At 46.3% G+C, this 22,334-nt stretch overlaps 2 protein-coding genes and 1 non-coding gene across 3 annotated transcripts in view; 1 reads left to right on the plus strand and 2 right to left on the minus strand.

The window, feature by feature from the left end:
• Positions 1-22,334, minus strand: part of LOC140460630 (uncharacterized) — a 569,010-nt gene that overhangs the window by 511,035 nt on the left and 35,641 nt on the right. The gene's annotated exons all lie outside the window — the stretch shown is intronic.
• LOC140460632 (uncharacterized) overlaps positions 1-22,334 on the plus strand; it is a 1,198,404-nt gene that overhangs the window by 309,310 nt on the left and 866,760 nt on the right. The gene's annotated exons all lie outside the window — the stretch shown is intronic.
• trnaw-cca (transfer RNA tryptophan (anticodon CCA)) lies at positions 10,509-10,580 on the minus strand. Its single transcript has one exon. It is a non-coding gene; the product is annotated as a tRNA-Trp (tRNA).

The raw sequence follows: 22,334 nt of genomic DNA on the forward strand, positions 1-22,334 counted from the left end.
TGCAGTTCCGCAATGTGAAGTTATAGCCTTTGCTGTTTAAAAAAAAAGCAGTGCATTGTTAAAATGATTATATATTGGAATGTGGAGAAAGTGAGGACTAGAGGTGAAAGTCGAAAAATGTGGCACTGGAAAAGCACAACAGGTCAGGCAGCATCTGAGGAGCAGGACAGTGAACGTTTCGGGCACAAGCCCTTCATCAGGAATGATGTATGGATGTACTAAGGGGTCTCAGAGTCCCTCCACACCAGTCAATGCCAGCTGTCGGGCAGATGCAGCAGGCAATGAGCAAGGCAAGTGGTATATTACGAAGAGGAATTGAGTTCAGAAGTGGGGTCATTGAACATATTCAAGGCGAAGTTCATCTGAGTTTTGAACAACAAAGAAGTGGATGCTTATAGGGGAAGGTAAGAAAATGGTTTTAAGACCAGTACAGATTAGTCACAGAGTCAGACAGTACTGAACAGACCCTTCATCCAACGAGTCCATGCTGAGTATGTTCTCAAACTAAACTCGTCCCACCTACCAGTGTTTGGCCCATAACCCTTCCAACCTTTCGTATTCATGTACTTATCCAAATGTCTTTTGAACGTCGTAACTGTACGTGTATAAAATCATGAGGGGCATGGATAGGATTAATAAACAAAGTCGTTTCCTGGGGTGGGGGTGTCCAGAAGGAGAGGGCATGGGTTTCGCGTTAGAGGGGAAAGATACAAAAGAGATCTAAGGGGCAACTTTTTGACGCAGAGAATGGTACGTTTATTGAATGATCTGCCAGAGGAAGTGTTGAAGGCTAGTACGATTGCAACATTTAAAAGGCATTTGGGTAGGTGTATGAATAGGAAGGGTTTGGAGGGATATGGGGCCGTGTGCTGTCAGGTGGGACTAGATTGGGTTGTGATAGTTGGTCAGCATGGACAAGTTGGACCAAACAGTCTGTTTCTATGCTGTACATCTCTACCACAATGTTCAACATACGCAGTGACCTGGCCTCCACAGTTTTCTGTGACAATGAATTCCATAGATTCACCACTCTCTGGCTAAAGAAGTTTCTCCTAATCTCCATTCTCCCTTTATGCTAAGGCTATGCCCATGGGTATTAGTCTCTCCTCCCAATGAAAACATCTTCCCAATGTCCACTCTGTCCAGGCCGTTCAATGTTCTGTACGTTTCAGTTAGATCTCCCTTGAATGTGGACCTGTTAATCAGCATGAATCAAACCCTTCAGGATGAGGACATCCGTGATTAGACTCAACAAAGTGAGAATGGAGGGTGAGAGTGTGGGATGGAGATTTTCAGCTTTTAGGGAGTAAGTTAGGAAAGAAAGTTTAATATAAATTATAATTGATCAGATGAGCCGATGGGCCAAGGAGTAGTGGATGGAGTTTAATTTAGACAAATATGAGCTGTTGCATTTTGATGAGGCAACTCAGGGCAGGACCTATGTGGTTAATGGTAAATTAATGGAATTCTGTGCTCAAAGCAGCAGTCGAGGCAGCTTCATTAAGACACTGTTGGATGGGTTTTTTTTGCGTGGTAAGGGAATTAAGGGAAGTTGGGATAATGCAATTAGGAGGAGCTGAGACTATTGATCGATCCGCCATGATTGTAATGAATGGCGGAGCAGGGTCGATGGGCCAAATGGCCTACTCCTTCTATTACTTTGAAACGATAACCCTGCGTTTCCCATGGTCAACCCACCTAACCTGCACATCCCTGGACACTAGGCAATTTAGCATAGCCAATCGAAATCAAGAGCAGTGAGCAATGTAGTGATGTGGAAACCAAACACCAGAGAATGAGAGAAAGGGACAAGGAGAATAAATGTACTAGCAATCAAAACTGGATTCTCACCATCACAAAAAATAAAACTAAAAGCTGCATTGTAAAAAAAGCGAATTAATTGACTGCACACATTGAAGAGAATAATTATGATCTGAGACTCCTTACAGAGATATGGCTTCAGAATGACAAGGATTGGATCCAGAATATCGAGGGGAGATGTGGCATTCAAGTCGAGTGAGAGGCTCAGTAAAGGTAGAGGGTGGGCACTGCTAATCAAAGCACTGATAACATGGTAGTCTGGTGTCAGCTCGGATTTCAGGTCCTGATTTCTCTGTCCTCTGATCTCCCTGTTCCCACAGAGTTAAATGTTGTCTGTTCTCAGCTCTGCTCGATTTCTGTTGAAGCTTTGACCCCCTTTTACACCTTCTGGAGCAACAAAATATTCTGAGCCTCCTGGAAATGACACCTTATCTATACCTCTCCTGTTTTTAAAAATCTCGATAAAGTTATCTGTCAACTTGCTCGGCTCTGTTGGAAAAATGTCCCAGCTTCTTCTTAATTCAAACCCTCCATTCCCAGCAACACGCTGGCAAAGTAAGGAATAGGGAATTGCATCAAATCACATAAATGTACTGTCTGAAATAATCTAGCTGTGCTCTGGCCTGAGATATTGAGAGTCCCTGGTGTAAGTAATTACGAATGCAATAATTTTGGTCACAGAATTGAACAATCATTTTGCAACCAAGGGGTCTACTTTGATAAGGAGGTAGCGGTCATTTCTAGGGTAAGTGAACAGTTTGTAGATCAGGGAGATGAAGTTCCAGACACTTGTGAAGGGCTAGAATTGAATTTGATAAATAAGACAAAGAACTGTGGATGCTGGAAATCTGAAACAAAAACTGAGAACACGGGAAAAACTCAGCAGGACTGGAAGCATCTGTGGAGAGAAAGCAGAGTTAAAATTTCGAGTCCAACAACTCCTCTTCAGGATTCTGAAATAGTTTAAGCCTGGCAGTAAGTTCAGGTAACCTTTACTGCGACCCAACTTTGTTACAGCTTCAGATCTCCACATCACAAGGCGTACAAAAAGTAGCTTTTCTTAAAAAAAAAAGCACCTCAAGCTCAAAGTGCGCACACTCACCCCCACTCCCCCAACCACACTTTCTTTATTTTTGGTCAGTTGAGTTGTCTCTTTGTAACTGGATCCTTCGTACAGCCGGGTAAAGCATGCAGCTGGGACGACTGAGTGAATCCTTTCGCGCAACGGCAGTTTCCATCACTGAAAAGGACATGAATGAATCAGATGGGTTTTTGCCCTCTAAAAACGGTTTCATCCTTAGATTCTGAAGTCCAGATTACTGACCGAATCCCAATTCTGCCATCTGCCGCGACGGGATTCGAACCTGGGAGTCCCCAGAGCTGGGTTGTTCGTGGCGCTCGGCCATCGCTCCTTCCTCCACCCCCCCCCACTGCGATGGCACGTGAACGCGCTGGTGCCTCCACAGGTGGGAGGAGCAGGTGAAGTCCTTCCGGCACTGACAGCAGGTGAACGGCCTCACTCCGGTGCGGACCCACTGGTGGGTCAGCAGTGCAGCTGACTGAGTGAACCCCCTCCCGTACATGGGGCATGTGAATGGCTTCTCTCAATTGTGGACCCACTGGTGCGTCTCCAGATGGCTGATCCGACTGAAGCCCTTCCTGCACACCGAGCAGATGAATGGCCTCTTCCCGCTGTGAATACGTCTGTGGGTTTCCAACACGGATGGGAAAGGGAATCCTTTCCCTCAGTCCCCACATTTCCAAAATTTCTCCATTGGGGGAGCTTTCCTTGTGTTGGTCTGGGTTTGAAATTACAATCAGAACGGGGACATAGACTATCCCCACCGTCAGGGATGAGACTTTGATTCCCCCAAGCTGAGTAAATGGTGTGAAGCACTTTTCACAGTCAGCGCACTGAATCTCCCTCACTCGGTGTCTCAGTGTTCTTCCTGCCACACCAGTGTCCAAAATCTCTCAAGCAAACAAAAGCAACCATGTCTTCTTGATTGGAATGGTTGCTGATATTCAAGTCCCAATGAATCAAGCGGCTCTGTTAGAACTTGATGTATCATTTGTTTTCAGATTTCTTTCGGCACGTCTTCCTGGAAAAAAAATCACAAAATAAGTGATCGTTGGCAGTATACTTAAACGAACATAACATAGGTGGCAGTTCCTGTAGTTTGCCAGATGCCTGCTAATCACATAATACCCAGCACACAGAAACCTGAAATCCCTCATGCAGCCAGATAGGCTCAGGTGTGTTTAGAGGAAAACTTAATTCAAATCTAATCTAATCTTAAACTAAATACGTGTACATATATATATATATATATATATATATCAATATGACAATCCTTTCAATGCGGCTCAGTTCCATGAGAAACTACACTTTTAATTGTGAACATGAGGAAAAAAGCAGTCATTTTCCAGGGTGCAAACTGCATACGTGCCAAACTGAGGGAATACACAAGGAAAATACCTAAAATAGAGATAGAAAGTATTTGAGCACCTTTGCAGAATCTGCTCCCTCTCTGGATTCACTCGAGTTGCTACAAGTAAACCTCCCTGGGGGTCAGACAGCCCTGCATCGGGAAGCGCTGGGATGGTTAACTCCGACCAGTTTACATGGAGAACACATCTCCACATTAAACAGCCTCGAGGCAAATGTCCCTTCCTTCCACTTAAAGTTCAAGACCCCTCAAAGCGAAATTCCCCAGGTAAGTTTGGAAGAATTTCTTCCAGGTGTTCACTAATCATTTTTATGAGCAATTTGTTAAAGTTTGAATATTGTGAGTTTTGAAAATTAGTGATTCTGAGCGAAATCACAGTTCGAAAAACAGAATGTGGGAATTTAGACAGAGTTTATATTTGCACATCGACGATATGTCTGCACAACAGCATATGACACGACAGCAGTGAAGATCTTCTGACGTCATTCTCAAACGTGCCTGCCACACGCCAGATGAAAAGCTGAATACTCCTGTGGAAAAACTGCCGAGCAATGCAAGAGAATGGCACAACAGGTGCATATTGGGACCGTAACCCAAAAGAGAGACCATTCTCTCCTATTCATTCAACGTCGTCTTTAGCAGCTTTCCCGTATAACGGCGCTCTGTTCTGCACCTTGCCTTCACATCCGCTTCCCAAAAAAAGCTTCGACATAAATATTTCACAATGATATACTGGCCCAATGTGCACAGTTGAGGTGACAACCTCTGAGGGGTCTCCTCTTCTCTGTATCCTATGTTGAGGAGGGCAATGCTTGTCACTGGCCACTCGGGTGTCAGAGAAAAGTTTCGAAACAGTGGAGGGAGCCCGGTTCCTGGGGACGGGACAAACAGCAGCAGGGAGACAGAATGAGAAGCAGCTGTTCTGGAAACTCTGTCACTTGCAATTCTTAGAGCAATGTCAAATGTATTTCACACTAAGCAAGTCTCAGCTGGCTCAAGAGGAGTGTGGTGGATGCAGAAAGAGCCGCTGTTTGGCTTGTTGGTCTGGGGGCATGATTCTCACATAGAGTCTTTAACAGTGCAGACTTGTGCGCGGTCCGGGATTCAAATCCCAGACGAGCCTGCGTCTCTTAACTTGATTTGTGCAAAAATGCCCCATTAATTTTCTCAAAAAGCACCTTCGTGAAGCGAGGTTGGGCTGCCAGGAATACGAATGAGGCAGAAAACAGGGAAGTGAAATGGTTGGAGATCGCGTTGAACAGGTTGACGTCAGTGGTGCGGTATTTGACGAATAAGGTAAAAATGTCAGCAATCAAGGTAGGTTGAAAAATTGGGCCAGCTCTCCTCGGAGAACCAAAGTTGTCCAAGTCAGTAGGGGCCGAGAAACAGGAAATAATGCTGTGAAAATGCTCCCATGCCTGAAAGGATCTATAGTGATTCGTCATAGATTTAAACTCACGAGGACGGGCGAATGCAGGAGACTAGGTTGCGGCAAATGTGCAGGTAAAGTGCTGCTTCACCTGGAAGGTATGTTCGAGCCTGGAAGGATATTCAGGAGGGAGCAGGTAAATTGTGCTTCTGAGTGAAATCACGGTTCGTAAAAACAGAATGTGGCAATTTAGACGGAGTTAGTATTTGCTTGTTGGCGATATGTCTGCCGGTGCATGATGGGAGCAAAACCCAGAAGGGAAACCATCTTCCCTATTCACTCAATGTCGCCGTTAGCAGCTTTCCCGTAGAACGGCGCACTGTGGTGCAGCTCGCCTTCTCATCTGCTTCCTAAAAAATTTCGACGTAAAGGATCGGCAACGATTCGGCAGAGTTTTGAAGGCATGAGGAAAAGAACCAAAAGTGACATTCGGAAGAATGCTTTCGTACAGGGAGTGGTTTGGGTCAGTAAATCCCTAACTGACACTGACAAAGAGGCAGATTCATTAGACGCAAACGGGAATTCGGTGATCATGTTTAAAGTAACAATGTGCAGAATTACATGGAGAAGGCAAGAGAATGATACGAATAGAGACCCACGTTTACTTACTGTGTCGACCCAGCAGAGCGAAGGTGGGCCGCATGGCGTCTATTCAGAGTGAAATCACAAGAGAATGTGGGAAGTTAGAAAAAGTTGATATTTACACAGCCTCCATACGTCTGCGCAACACCATATAAGACGACAGCAATGAGGACCTTTGACATCAGTCCCGAACGTGCATGCCACGCGCCAGACGAAAGGCTGAAGGGACCTGTGGAGCGGCACACTGTGCGTGGGAGCAGAGTGGCGCAGCGGGAGCGTGCTGGGTCGCAGGGTCGGATCTCACCTCTGCTATTGTTCAGTGCCTCTTTGCGTGACTTTCCTGTGTGATGGTGCTCTTCTTAGCATCTTGCATTCCAAACGACTTCCTGAGTGTCAAAATGCCCTGTATCATACCAATACTGTCACGAAACTCACACCGTTCAAGTTATTTGCTTTTGGAGGTCTGAGTGGTGTTCTCCTGTTCTTCGTCGGTTTCCTATGAACTGAATCGCAAACCCACTTCTCTGAGATGCCGATGAGCTGAGACGCATACCTTGTGCTTTCGTGCCTTCCCTGCAGTAATTCGCCTCGTCAGTTCGGACGTGAATGACAAGACGATCAGCATGTCAGAAACTGTATCACCACTCAGACACAGTCCCTCACTATTCGGTTTGATATCACTGATTGTGAATCACCTCAGAGAGAGACAAGTGGCAGAGAGTCGTCGTGGACACGATGGGATGGACCGCCTCTGTCGGTGGGAGAATGATGCTCCGTCCCATTGCCTGTCTCTGGGACAGAGAGACTGAGGGGGAGCAACAATGGTTCATTTTTAACCGTCCCTTCCGTGTTGGACCGCCTGCAGTCCCTCAGCTCAGGGCCGTGGGGATGACTCTCAGTGAGTGAAGGTTTCACTCGGTTTCTCTTTATCTGGGACGCTTGGGGCTCAGATGTTAACTGCTGAGTGGTCGCAGCGATGAAAGCGATGCCCACTTTGCAAGAGACTTTCCGTAATATTGCTGCGTGGAGACGATTTCTGAACTCCAAGCAGGCTGCACAACAATGTGCTCGTATGAATTTACTTGACGGAAGAGTCTTCGGTGTCCATTTCTCTCTGCCCCGCCAGCACAGCATCTTTCAATCTCTCCGATAACAGGCCTTTGGAGGGAATTCACCATCAAAGTTACTCACTTCCCACGCATTAGTATAAGTGATACCTCTCACCCGAAGGAGATAAAGAGCAGAAGAGCGAATGGACTCTTCCCTTCCTCTGCTCTCTGAGTTTATATTTGCACATCGGCGACATGTCTGCACAACAGCACATGACACTACAGCAGGGAAGATCTTTTGACGTCATTCTCGAACATGCAAGTCACACGCCAGATGAAAAGCTGAATACTTCTCTGGAAAAGCTACCGTGCAATGTAGGAGAATGGCACAGCGGGTGCATGCTGGGATCATAACCCAGAAGCGAAACCATTTTCTCCTATTCACTCAATGTCGTCTTTAGCAGCTTTCCCGTATAACGGCGCTCTGTTCTTTTCCTTGCCATGTCATTTGCTTCCCAAATCTTCGGGTATCTGAGCTCAATATATCACATCGATACACAAGTCAAATTTACACCGTTGCGCTGGCACCCTTGTGGAGCTCTGAGTTGTCTTGTCCTGTTCTCTGTCGGTGTGTCCTGATCTCGTGTGAAACCTCTTCTCTCAGGTGGCAATGAACCGGTGAAGTTGAAACACATGACTTGCTGTTTTAGTCCATTTCCTGCAGTAAAGAAACCAACGCCCGTGTAATAAAGGACTTTCTGCAGGATTGTTGTGTCAAGACAAATTCTGAACACCAAACAGGCTGCACAAAAATGCACTCATATCAATTTACCTGATGGAAGAGTCTCCGGTGTCCATTTCTCTCTGTCCCGACAGCACATCATCTTTCTGTCTCTCCGTTAACAAGACCTTTGGATCAAGTTCAAAGTTGCCCATTTCCTACGCATGACTGTAACTGACTTCTCCTGCCTCACGTCACAGTGTGAGAGAGCAGAGGAGTGAATGGGCTCTGCCTTCCACCAGCACAGCTTGCAAGTAAAAAAGAAATGGTTCAATTATCCACCAGTGGAGAGAGCCCGATCCCTTGGGACGGGGCAAACAGCTGCGTCCTGGGAGCAGGGAGACAGATTGAGAAGTAGATGTTCTTGAAACTCTTCGCTCTTGCGTTTCTGGGAGCAATGTACAATGTATTTCGGACTGAGCAAGTCTCAGCTGCTTCAGGAGGTGTCTGCTCCCGTGGCTGGTGGCTCGTTCGTCTGGGATATGATTCCAGCTTTGGGTCTTCGAGCATATGCAGCCGTGTGAGAGTTCCCGGGTTCCAATCCCAAGCGAACCATCATTCCTTAAATTGACCTGAGCAAAAATGCCCGATGATTTTTTTCAAAAAGCCGCTTCGTTACATAAGATCGGACTGCCTGAATTAGGGACGGTGCAGAGCTGCCATTGCAGTGAACACGGCGAAGGGAAACACGTGTTGAAAGTGAGAACAAGTCTTGCAGATTTTTCGCCCGCGCTATCCGAGTCTGAATGAATCCTCCACCTGTATTACGCTCAATTCTGAGGGTGATACTTCAGGAAGAGGGGAAGTGAAGTGATTGCAGTAGGGGGTGAACAGGTTGAAGTTACTCGCACCGTCCTGAGGAATGTCAGCAATGAAGGGAGATTGGAAAGTTTGGGGCAGCTCTCTTTGGTGAACAGAGGGCTGAAAGCTGGTCTGATTGAAGTTTTCCACGTCATGAGGGTTTTAGACAGAGGAAATAGTGCAGTGAAAATGCTCCCAGGCCTGAAAGGATCGAGAACGATTTGGTAGAGATTTAAAGTCATCAGGAAAATAAGTAAAACTGACATTAGGAAGACCGTTTTCACACAGGGGGTGGGGTCAGTAAGTCGCTGTCTGACAGTGACAAAGAGGCAGATTCAATGGATACAAAAGGGAATTCGGTGGGCATGTCCAATGTAACAATGTGCAGATTTACAGGGAGAAAGCGACAGAATGAGACACTTATTTCCATATTGTGTTGAGCCAGCAGAGCTAAGGTGGGCTGCATGGCCTCAGTCTGCGCTGTCACACATTTCGTGATTCTGAGTGAAATCGGAGTTGGACCAACAGAACGTGGGAAACATGACAACGGATATATTCTGCCCAACAGGATACTCCATCACAGCAATGAAGGTGTTTTGACATCATTCTCGAAGGTACATGACACAATGAGATTCAAAACCGAGTATTCCTTTGAATCACTGAGTAATTTGTTTCCAGTTATTCAGTTGAGGTGAGCGGAGTTGGGCATTGGGAGCCACTCCAGTTGATAGGTCGAAGCCGTTTTCTCCCGTGTGACAGTCCCACCAACACTCCAATTTGCTGTGCTTCCAGTCAGTAGATGCAGATTACTATCCCATAGTGATACACGGGCCACGATGACCCAGCTGTGGTGACAAGCTTGTGAAGGGCTGAGTGCTCTTCTCCTGTTCTCTGTCGGCCTCCTATGATCCGAATCATCAAACCTCTCTTCTCCGAGATAGGAATAAACTGGTGAAGGTAAAACACATCATTTGCGGTGTGTCCCACGTGCAGGAGGCCCTGCAGTAATTCCCCACGCTGTTTCACACAGTAACATCTTCTCGGTGAATTATGCTTGGCAAAAAAAATCGAGTGAACCAAATCAGTGTCCGCCACTGGATTTTACTGACACCGTTTATAAAATTCAGGCTCACCGTTAATGTGGAGAGGGGCCGTCAGACTGTAGTTTCTGTTCCTTCTGTTGAATAAAGATAATTTTAACTGTGTCCAGTGAGAGGAAAGGATTTGCTGTTGGTGGGAACCATTTCTATCTGTACTCGCTGTCACTCTCCTGATAGATTGAAACATAAAGCTGGGAGTCTCTGGATTATGTTGTAAAAATATCGGTATTATGTTATTCACACCGCGCTGTCACCAACTGAACGAAGCGGCTGCCCAGAGGGAGACGGCTGTGTTTAAATCCCGTGATGAACTGGGGGAGCTGAGCATTTACCCAAACAATGGGCACACCACCTCCCTGACACAGTGTTCACAAATCAAACTGACAGCAAAGCTTCACGTGTGATCGAAAGTTTCCGTAAAGAAGATTTGGCTCAACAGATATCTGGAATGAACGTACTCCTTTCTTGATTTGAAATGTAAGAAGTTGACGTTAGTGAGCCTGATGTGATTCGAACACACAACCTTCTGCTGTGGAGTCAGACGCGCTACCATTGCGCCACAAGCTCACGGATGGCGAGTAAGCTCTCTTCCTGCTTAAGGGAAGTGATCGCACTGCAATGATTTTACGTTATGAATAACAACGGAGATCAACAGTTCATGTCTGTTCTGTCTCTCCCCCGTCTCCTTCTGTCTCTCGAAACAATTTCCAACTCTACCTCAACAAAAAGCTGAAAGAACTGCGGATGCTGTATATCAGGAACAAAAAACAGGAGTTGCCGGTGACCCTTCCACAGAACAGATGGTGATCGGGAAAACGTTGGTTTATCTGCAGGAGATATTGTGGGAGGAAGGCGGATGCAGTAAATGATAGATCAGGACAGAGCCCAAAGCGAGGGAAGAACTGTTGGACAGGAAAGGGAGTTGATAACGATCTGCGTGGGAGGGTGAATGGAGACTGTACGTGGCTCAGAATAGGTAATGTGTAATGACACATTGTGTGAGAACAAGGCTTGTGTGTGTGGAAGGGATGAGGATACTATGGAGTTCAGGCCCTAGAATTATTTAATTCGATATTGGGACCGGAGGATGTATGGTCCCCAAGTGAAATATTCGGTGCTCTTCGTTCTGCTGGTGCTGAGCTTCACTGGAACACTACAGTAAACCTGAGACAGAGATATTGGCCAGGGAACAGGGTGGGGTGTGGAATTGGCAGGCAACTGGAAGCTCAGGTTCTTTTTGCGGGCAGAACGTAGATGTTTTGTGCAGCAGTCACCCAGTTTAGGCTTCGTTTTCCCCATTGTAGATGAGACCACATTGTGAGCAGCAAATGCAGTAGATTGGGTTGTGGGAAGAGCAGGTAAAGTGCTGCTTCAACTGGAAGGTAAGTTTGGGCCCTTGGATAGTGAGGAGGGAGCGGTAAATGGGCTGGTGTCACACATTCGGCAGTTGCAAGGTAAAGTGCCGTTGGACTATTGGGTTAGGGTTGATAGGAATGAAGGCAGGAGTTGACCCAAGGTATAACTCCTGCCCATTTACTTATCCGCCAAATAGAGAAATTTGTTAAGTGTGTACAAGGAAATTTTCTAATTCACAACGAGGATGTACATACTGGCGAGGGTGCAAAACCTAAGGGCCAGCAACCATAATTCTATTAACATTACAAATAGTGATTGAAAATAATATATCAGATCTAAAGGTTGAAGTTCTAAATTGGAGGAAGACTCAAGTATGAGGCAAGAATTTAATCTAATCTTTCAAAAGCTGATTGGGTCAGTTGTTCGCAGGTGAAAGGACTGCTGGAAAATGGGAAGCCTTCAAATATGAGATATCAAGAATCCACACACAGTATATTCCTGTTCGGGTGAAAGGAAAGGCTGGTCGGTGTAGGGAATGCTGGATGACCAGAGAAATTGAGATTTTGGTTAAGATAAAGAAGGATGCATACGTCAGGTATCGACAGACAGATCGAGTGAATCCTAAGAGTATAAAGGCAGTACGAGTATACTTAAGAGGGAAATCATGAGGGCAAAAAGGGGAGATGAGATCGCTTTGGCAAATAGAGTTAAGGATAACCCAAAGGGTTTTTTTTATAAATACGTTAAGGACAAAAGGATAACAAGGGAGAGAATAGGTCCCCTCAAAGATCAGCAAGGCGGCCTTTGTGTGGAGCTGCAGTAGATCGTGGCGGGGTGGGGGTCGGGAATACTGAACGGATATTATGCATCAGTGTTGACTGTGGAGAAAGGGCATGGAAGATATAGAATGTGAGAAAGTAGATGGTGACATGTTGAAAAAATGTCCATATGGCAGATGATAAATTGCTGGATATCTTGAAATGCATAAAAGTGGATAAATCCCAAAGACCTGATCAGGAGTACCCTTTCACTCTATGGGAAACTGGGGAAGTGATTGCTGGGCCTCTCAATGAGATATTTGTATCATCAATAGTCACAGGTGAGGTGCCGGAAGGCTAGAGGGTGACGAATATTGTGCTACTATTTAAGAAAGGTGGTCAGGAAAAGCCAGGGAACTATAGACCGGTGAGCCAGACATCCGTGACGGGCAAGTTTTTGGAGAGAATCCTGAGAGATAGAGTTTACATGCATTTGGAAAGGGAAGAATTGATTAGGGATAGTCAGCATGGCTTTATGCTTGGGAAATCATGTCTTACGAACATGATTGAGTTTCTTGAAGAAGTACAAAGTGGATTGATGAGGGAAGAGCGATGGATGTGATCGATATGGACTTCAGGAAGGCGTTCATCAAGGTTCCTCATGGGAGACTGGTGAGCAAGGTTTAATCTCATGTAATGCAGGGACAACCAGCCATTTGGATACAGAACTGGCTAGAAGAAAGAAGACAGAGGGTGGTGATGGAGGGTTGCTTTTCAGACTGAAGGCATGTGACCAATGGTGTATCACAAAGATCGATGCTGGGTCCGCTACTTTTTGTCAGTTATGTAAATGATTTGTATGTGAACGGAGGAGGTATCGTTAGTAAATTTGTAGATCACACCAAAATTGGAGGTGAAGTGGACAGCAAAGAAGATTACCTCAGATTACAACGGGACGTTGATCAGATGGGCCAATGGGCTGAGAAGTGGCAGATGGAGGTTAATGTAGATAAATATGAGGTGCTGCATTTTGGAAAAACAAATCAGAGCAGGACTTTTACACTTAATGGTAAGTTCCTTGGAAGTGTTGCTGAGCAAAGAGACCTTGGAGTTCAGGTTGATAGTTCCTTAAAAGTAGAGGCGCAGGCAAATTGGGTAGTAAAGAAAGCATTTGGTGTGTGTTCCTTTGTTGGTCAGAGCATCGAGGATAGATGTTGGGAGCTCATGTTGCCACTGTACAGAACATTGGTCAGGCCACGTTTGGAATATTGCACCTAATTTTGGTCTGCTTCCTATCGGAAAGATGTTGTGAAACTGGAAAAGGTGCAGAAAAGATTTACAAGGATGTTGCCAGGGTTGGAGGGTTGTGCTATAGGGCGAGGCTGAATAAGGCTGTTTTCTCTGGAGCGTCGGAGGCTAAGGGGTGACCTTATAGAGGTTTATATAATCATGAGGGATATGGAGAGGGCAAATAGACAAGTTCTTTTCCCTGGGATGGGGGAGTCCAGAACTACAGGGCATAGTTTTAGGGAGGTGAGGGGAAAGATATAGAAGGGACTTAAGGGGCAACCTTTTCCCGCAGAGGGTGATGCATGTACGGCATGAGCTGCCGGAGTAAGTGGTGGAGGCTGGATAATTACAGCATTTAAAATGCATCTGGATGTGTATATGAATAGGAAGGTTTTCTGGGGATTTGGGCCAAGTTGCTGGCATGTGGGACGAGATTTGGTTAGGATAGCTTGGCTGCATGGACGAGTTGGACCGAAGGGTCTGTTTCCGTGCTGTACATCTGTGTCACTCTGTGAGACTCCATGGGATTCTCTCGGAGAAAGTCAGGACTGCAGATGCTGGAAATCAGACCTGAAAATGTGTTGCTGGTAAAGCGCAGCAGGTCAGGCAGCATCCAAGAAGCTGGAGAATCCACGTTTCGGGCATGAGCCGTTCTTCAGGAATTTTTAGCTATAAACTATAAACATTCCCTTAGTTAAATATTGTGAAGTGTGAAGCCATTGTTTTAGTCCCCAAGTTCGACCTGAGCTCCCCCCTCCGCCATCCAAGTAACTCTGTTGACAGCCTTCATGTCACAGGAAAAGGGCAAGAAAGTGCATGTGGAGAATGTCATATCAGCCACAATCCTATTGAATGGAGAAGCAGGCTCAAGGGGTTGAATGGCATTTTGCTGTTCCTATTTCTTATGGTTCCCGAGCCCTTACCTCTGAAACAGGGTCCTGGCTTCAGTATGTGCCATTACTGAGAGTGCTGATGTTCCCTTGTGTAATATCAAACACCTTAGCGGCTGCTGAAACCTCTTGCTCCTTTGTTACCTCTAAGCACAATATGCCAATGTGTCCAGGGGAGGTGATGGCTGACTTTCTTGTCACCAGACTATTCACCCAGGTAATGTTCTGGGGACTTGGGTGGAAAACCTGCCACGGCAGATGGTGGTATCTGAATTCAATATAAATCTGGAATTAAGAATCTAATGATGAAACTGTTGTGGTTTGTTGTAAAAACTTATATTGTTTCCTGCTGTCCGAACCTGATCTACATGTAATTTCAGACCCACTGTCAGCTGGTTGAATCTTCACTGCCCTTTCAGTCAATTCTTAAAGCTCACCTTTTTTTAACTATGATGTTGCCAGAATGATTTATAGACGGCATAGGCTGGGACGTTTTTCACTGGAGTGTAGAAGGTTGAGGGTGGAGGTTATGGAGGTTTATGAAGTCACGAGGGACAAAGATAAGGTGAATAACCAGTGTCTTTTCCTGAAGGATAGGGGAGATCAAAGTTTGGGAGTATATTTTTAAGATGAGAGGGAGAAGATTTAAAAAGGACTGAGGGGAGCAACGTTTTTTACATTGAAGGTCGTTCGTGTGAAGAATGAACTGTCAGAGGACGTAGTGTATGCAGGTAATGTTACAATGTTTAAAATTATTTGGATAAGTACATAAGAGCCAAACACAGGCAGGTGGGTCTAATCTTCCCCCAGATATTCAAAGGAACAGCCAGTCAGAGGGGGGCAGGGCCACGCCTATCGTTGTTGTGTGGCATGTGTGACAGCTGCAACAAGACGTCCCAAATCCTGTGCTCAATGCTCTGACCAATGAAAGCAAGCATGCCAAAAGCCTTCTTCACCACCCTGTCTACCCACGACCCCATTTTCTAGGAGCTAACAACCCCCAACCCTAGATCTCTCTCAGTTCTGGTCCCCTTGGTGTTCTGACTTCTGACTTCTTCAACTCTGGGTTTGTGTTGAACTTGATGGGATACTTTGTCCAACTCAGCACGTTTAAACAGTATCTCTCAGAGGGATTCATCTGAAACTTTTCAGGAGGTGAGCTCAACAAGATTGAACTATTCAAAGTTACTTGGACTCTATTTTAAAGTTACATTAGGACCAGTCGTCAGAGACACATACAGCATGGAAACAGACCCTTCGGTCCAACTTGTCCATGCTGACCTGATATCCTAAATTAATCTAGTCCCATTTGACAGCACCTGACCCATATACTCTGGCAGGTCATTTCATATATATCCCATCCTCTGCATGAAGAAGTTGTCCATGTAATATATTTTGCCTCTTACCCTAAACCTCTGCCCTCTAGTTCTGTACTCCCCTATCACAGGGAAAAGCCCTTGTCTATTACCCTGTCCATACCCCTCATGATTTTGTAACCTCTATTAGGTCACTCCTCTGCCTCTGATGGTCCAGTGAAAACAGTCCCAGCCTATTCAGCCTCTCCCTGTAGTTCAAACCCTCCAAACCCCTGCAACATTCCCGTAAATCGTTTCTCATAGAGAAGTCAACGTTTCAGTCCTAAAGAAGGGTTAATACCCAAAACGCTGACTACTCCACATCCTGGTGCTGCCTGGTTTGCTGTATTCTCCCAACCTCTTGCTTTCCTTCTTTGGCACGCAGTATGTAGTGGCTCAGTGGTTACCACTGCAGCCTCATAGTGCTGGGGCCCCAGGTTTGATTGCAGCCTTGGGTGTCTGCATGTGAGGAGTTTGCACTTTCTCCCAGCGTCTATGTGGGTTTTCTCTGGGTGATCCTGTTTTCTTCCATAAACCAAAGATGTTCAGGTCATGTCGATTGGTCATGCTTAATTGCCCGTAGAGTAAGGTACATTAGTCAGAGGGAAATGGGTCTGGATGGGTTACTCTTTGGAGGGTCGGTGTGGACTTGTTGGGACAAATGGACTGTTTTCACACTGAAGCTAATCTCATCTGCGCGACATTTGTCACTAACGAATGACAGAGTAGACTCGACAGGCCGAATGGCCTAACTTCTGCTCCGATGCTCTTGCGGTCTTAGGTTTCTCTGGATCATTTCATTTGGCAATGTGTAGTCCCTGGCTCAATGAGCAGCAGTGTCCACTGAAAGCAAAGTTCATATATGGTTGAACTCCTACAATGTGGAAATTGGTCCTTCAGCCCAACCCATCTGCACTGATCTTCCGAAGAGTAACCCAGTCAGACAAATTTTCCTACCCTCCCTAAATTGCACACAGACCCCGAAGGGTGGAATTATTCCTGGGTTCTTGGTGCAATCTGTGAGCCACGATGAGGTTGTGGTTGTGAGGTGTAGGGGAGGCAATTGTAGTCCAGCAGAAAACAAAAACAGCCCACCTACTCTCCCACTGCACTCACTGACAGAACTGGCAGGGGGTTCAGTCCTGGAGTGAGACCCAAGGCAGCATCACCGGTGGGATCTGATTGCTGGGAGCGTTGGTGCCCCCGCTGGTGCTTCCACAAGTTGCAGGAAAATATGAACCTCTTCCCACACTCGGGCGAGCTGAAGGGCCTCTCCCCAGGGTGGACACACTGGTGCTTCAGCAGGGCGGAGGAATTATTGAACGCCTTCCCGCACTCAGGGCAGCAGAATGGCCTCCCCTCTCCGCCACCGCCCTCCGCCCCCACCCTCCCCGGGTGGATCAGCCGGTGCTTCAGCAGTGTGGAGGAGCGGGTAAAGCCCTTCCCACACTCGGGGCAGGAGAACGGCTTCTCCCTGATGTGAATGGACTCATGCCTCAGCAGGGCTGAGGAATTGCTGATGGCCTTCCTGCACTTAGGGCAACTGAACGACCTCTCCCGCATGTGGACCCACCAATGGGCCAGCAGGTCAGAAGAAAGAGCAAAGCCCTTCCTGCACTCGGGACAGAAAAACGGCCTCTCCTCAGTGTGGACCCACTGGTGTCTCAGCAGGTGGGAAGAACTGCTGAAGGCCATCTCGCACTTGGGGCCGGAGAACAGCCTTCCCTGGTGTGGACCAACTGGTGTATCAGCAGGGCAGAGGAATCACTGAAGGCCTTCCCACACTCAGGGCAGCAGAACGGCCTCTTCCCTTCTGTGGGCCCATTGGTGCTTCAGAACCCTTTCAAATTTCACAATATCTTTCTGATAGGAGGGAGACCAGAATTACACATAATATTCCAAAAGTGGTCTAACCAATGTCCTGTACAGCCACAACATAACTTCCCAACTCAGTCAGAGGATTATGAAAGCTTTAAAAACCTACAAAAAACAAACAGGAAAGAATGGAGGGAAAAACCGAATTTTTGAGAGTCTGCTTGGAAGCATCAATGAGAAATCGGCGGATTGGTTTTATTGGGTACCTGTTCTCCTTAAATACACTATATACGTATTTCTCTTTTGTTCTTCGTAGTTTCTCTGTGCTGCAGTGTGTAGTGGCTCGTTGAAATAATGTCCTGATGCAGCCTCGTTTGTGGGTGTTAGGATGATTGCTTCTGTGGTTAAGTATTTGGTTTGTGTGTGTTGTTTTTCTGTAGATGCCAGTTTGAAGTTCCCCATTGACTGTTCGCTCTCCAGTGACATCGAGGAATGGCACTTTGTTGTTGTTCTCCTCCTCTTCAAACCAGGAGCCCTGCTCAGGCCCATAGTCTCACTACTTGGAACACCAATATACAGACTAGTCAAAGGCCTCCACTGAAGGCTAAAACACCAAGTCGAAGAGTCACACCACTCCATTTACTCCATCCAAGAATCCCTGAACACCAAAGACACAAAGATAGAAGGGGATGGAATAATGATGTCCTTTGACATAACAGCCCTGTTCACATCCATTAACATCAACGTGGCCAAAGAAAACTGAAGACACTACTCGAAGAACCAAAGATACAAACACAGCACCAACTTTATCAGCAAAGATAGCACTGTCAACCTCGTGGAACTGTGCCTTACCACCCACTTCATATCCAGTAACAAGCCCGACAAACAAATCAACGAAACACCCATGAAACCACCAGTATCAGGATTCCTAGCAGAAGCAATAATGCAGAGACTCGAACAAACAGCCCTTTCGACGATCTCACCCAAACTTTGGGTCCGCTACAGCGATGACACTTTTGTCATCAAAAAATGAAACAAATTAGAGGAAACCTACAACACCATCAACAATCTCCTTACTGGCATAAAATTCACAAAAGAGGAGAACAACAACAAAGTGCCATTTCTGGATGTCACAGTAGAGCGAACAGTGAATGGTAAATTCAAAACAGCGTCTACAGGAAAACCACGCACGCGAACCAAGAACTTAACGACAGAAGCAATCATCCCTACACATACAAACAATAACGATATTTACATCAACAGAAATAAAGCATCTGTTAACAAATATACATAGAGATATACAAACAGACTTTTTAATCCAATACATCTATGCTTTCCTATATGAATCTAGTGACCTATTTGCCTGCATTTGACCCATATCCCTCCAAACCTTTCTTATTCACACACTCATCCAGATGCCTTTTAAATGTTTTAACTGTACCAGACTCCACCACTTCCTTTGGACCATTTACTCTATCCATGCCCCTTATGACTTTACGAACCTCTTTAAGGTCACCCTGAGCCTCCGACACTCCAGAGAAACAGCCCCATCCTATTCAGCCTCTCTTTATACCATAAAACCCTCCAACCCTGGTGACATCCTTATCAATCGTTTCTGTGCCCTTTCAGATTTCACAACAGTTTTCCTATCCTAGAGCAGGGAGACCAGAATCGAATGCAACATTCCGAAAGTAGCCGAACCAATGTCCTGTACAGCTGCAACGTGACCTCCCAACTCCTATACCCAATGCATTCAATGGGCCAAATGGCCTCTTCCTGCACTGCAGGGATTTAATTATTTGATTCTGTATCAGAGTCAATTTCAGTCACTATCTCTGGTTTATGGTGTGTCAGGGTGGGATCACTGGTACCAGAATTGTATGCAACACTCCAAACCTGGCCTAACCAATGTCTTCTACAGTCACAACATGACCTCCCAATCCTACATCCAGTGCACTGACCAAAAAAAGGCCAGCATACCAAACACCTTCTGCACTGTCCTGTCTACCTGCGACTCCACTTTCAAGGAACTATGAACTTACCATCGAGTCATACAGCGTGGAAACGGACCTTTGGTCCAACCCGTCCATGCCAACCATAATCCCAATCTAAACCAATCTCTCCTGCCTGCTCCTGGCCTATATCCCTCCAAACCTTTCCTATTCATGTACTTAAACAAATGTCTTTTAATTGTACCTGTATCCTCCACTTCCTCAGGAAGTTCATTCCCCACGTTAGTGGTTGAATGGCAAGGATGGGTTTGAGTTGAAATGGTTCATAAAATAAACAGTTTTTACCCAACACCCTGTGGCAGATATGGTAGCAACTTCAACCCTGGAGTCTCACAAATCAGTATTTCCATGGAGTGGAGGGAAAATAAAGTGCTGGATTCACAGAGAAGGTGGTTTTCTGTGAGTGTGAAGCTAAAATTAAATCACGTGCTTTGGTTAAACTCAAACTGCATTGACTCGGAGGAGAGCGAAGGGAGTTTATAAGTGTCCTCCCCTCCCCACATACCTCAGTTGCAGGGCAGCGCAGGTGCAGTGTGGGCCCACTGTCGCCCCCAACCAACCCCCCACCCCCCCTTGCCATTGTGGATGTCACAACATGTAAGTAGCCCTGTCAGTTTCATAGTGAAGCCCCCGCCCTTTGCTCCCAACATCTGGGAGCAAAGCAATGTCTCCCCCTTTACATTCTTTATCGGGGGGGAGGTGGAGGGGGGCTAGAGAGAGTGACAGGGGGACACCAGTCACTTGTGGTAACTGGAGTGAATCCAGGAAGGGAGCAGACTCTCCAAAGGTGCTCAGATGCTCTCTGTCTCAAAGGTATTTTCATTGTGTATTCTCTCAGTTTGGCACATATAGAGTTTGCACCCTGGAAAAGGATTGCTTCTTTCCTCATGTTCACAATTAAAAGGGTAGTTTCTCATGGAACTGAGCAGTTTTTAAGGGATTGGCACATCGATATAAAATGTTGACGCATGTTGCTTCATATAGTGTGTATCTGATATTGTTGGCTGTTGTAAAAGCTTCGTGGTTATGATTTTTAACATTCTAATGCAGTAATGGATTTATGCCATGTTTTATTGTCATCTTTTTTATATACTAGGCCAGCAGGAAGTCATTCAGCAACTTTACCGGCTTTCTTTTCGCAAACAGCTTTGACATTTCATTATCACATCCTTGATTCAGCTCCATTTCCAGCACCTTTATCGGCAGTTTTGTCCAGGTCATTGTCATCTAAATGACGTTTTTCTTCATTCACACCTCAGGCTATCTGGCTGCATGAGGACTTTCTGTGTACTGCGTAATATATGATCAGCAGGCATCTAGCAATCTACAGGTATTGCCACCGATGTTATGTTCATTTAATAGTACTGACAGTGATCAATTAATTAGTGTTTTGTTTTGCAGGAAGACATGCAGAAAGAAATCTGGAAACAAATGATACATCAATTTCTGACAGAGCCACTTGATTCATTGGGACTTGAATATCAGCAGCCATTCAATTCGAGAAGAAATGTTTGTTTTTGTCTGCTTGAGAGATTTTGGACAGTGCTGTGGCAGGAAGAATACTGAGACAGAGCTGAAAATGTGTTGCTGGAAAAGCGCAGCAGGTCAGACAGCATCCAAGGAGCAGGAGAATCGACGTTTCGGGCACGAGCCCTTCTTCAGCAACACATTGTCAGCTCTGATCTCCCACATCTGCAGTCCTCACTTTCTCCTCGAAGAACACTGAGACACCCGAGTGAGGGAGATTCAGTGCGCTGACTGTGAAAAGTGCTTCAAACCATTTACTCAGTTTGGGGAATCAAAATCTCACCCCTCACGTTGGGGAGAGACTGTGTACCCACTCTGTTTTAAATTTCAAACCCAGAGTGACACAAGGAAAGCTCTCCCAGTGGAAATGTGGGGACTGTGGGAAATAATTCCCTTTCCCATCAGCGCTTGATACCCACAGACATGTTCACACTGGGGAGACGCCGTTCTCCTGCTCAGTGTGCGGGAAGAGTTTCAGTTGGCTGTGCAGTTCACACCAGGGAGAGGCCATTCATCTGTCACCATTGTGGGAAATGATTCACTCAGTCGTTCCGGCTGCAGACACACCACCGGGTCCACACGGGGGAGAGGCCGTTCTCCTGCTCTCAGTGTGGGCAGTGATTTATCAATGCATCCACCTCCTGAAACACCAGCGAGTTCACGTGGGGGAGAGGCTGTTCACCTGCTCTGAGTGTGGGAAGGGATTTGTCGATTCTTACTCTCTGCGGACCCACCAACGGGTCCACACTGGGTTCACCTGCCCCAAGTGTGGGAAGAGCTTCAGTCATGTGAGCAACGTGCGGAGGCACCAGCGGATCCACACCGGGGAGAGGCCATTCACATGCTCCATGTGTGGGAAGGGGTTCACTCAGTCATCTGCACTGCTGATCCATCAAAGGGTCCACACTGGGGAGAGGCCATCCATCTGCTCTCAGTGTGGAAAGGGCTTCACCCGCTCCTCCCACCTGCGAGTTCACGTGCCATCGCAGGGCGATTGAAGGAATGTCGGCTGAGTGTCATTATCGACTGGACTTTCAACCCACATATGTAAGTGTGCGTGCATGAGAGGGTGAGAGTGTGTGCATGCTTGATAAAGTGTGTGTGTGTGATAGAGTATCAGCCTGTGAGAGGGTGTGAGTGTGGGGGGTATATGTGTGTGTCTGAGAGAGGGGTCTGTGTGAGTGTGAGTGTATGTGCTTTGTGTGTGTGAGAGAGAGTGACAGTGAAGTGGGGTTACCTGTCATGTGACATGAACCTAAGGGGACTCCCAGATTCAAATCCTGCTGTGCCAGGTTGCAGAATTGGAATTCGGTCAGAA

Source organism: Chiloscyllium punctatum, chromosome 36 (genome assembly GCF_047496795.1).
Source record: "Chiloscyllium punctatum isolate Juve2018m chromosome 36, sChiPun1.3, whole genome shotgun sequence".
Lineage (NCBI taxonomy): Eukaryota > Metazoa > Chordata > Chondrichthyes > Orectolobiformes > Hemiscylliidae > Chiloscyllium > Chiloscyllium punctatum.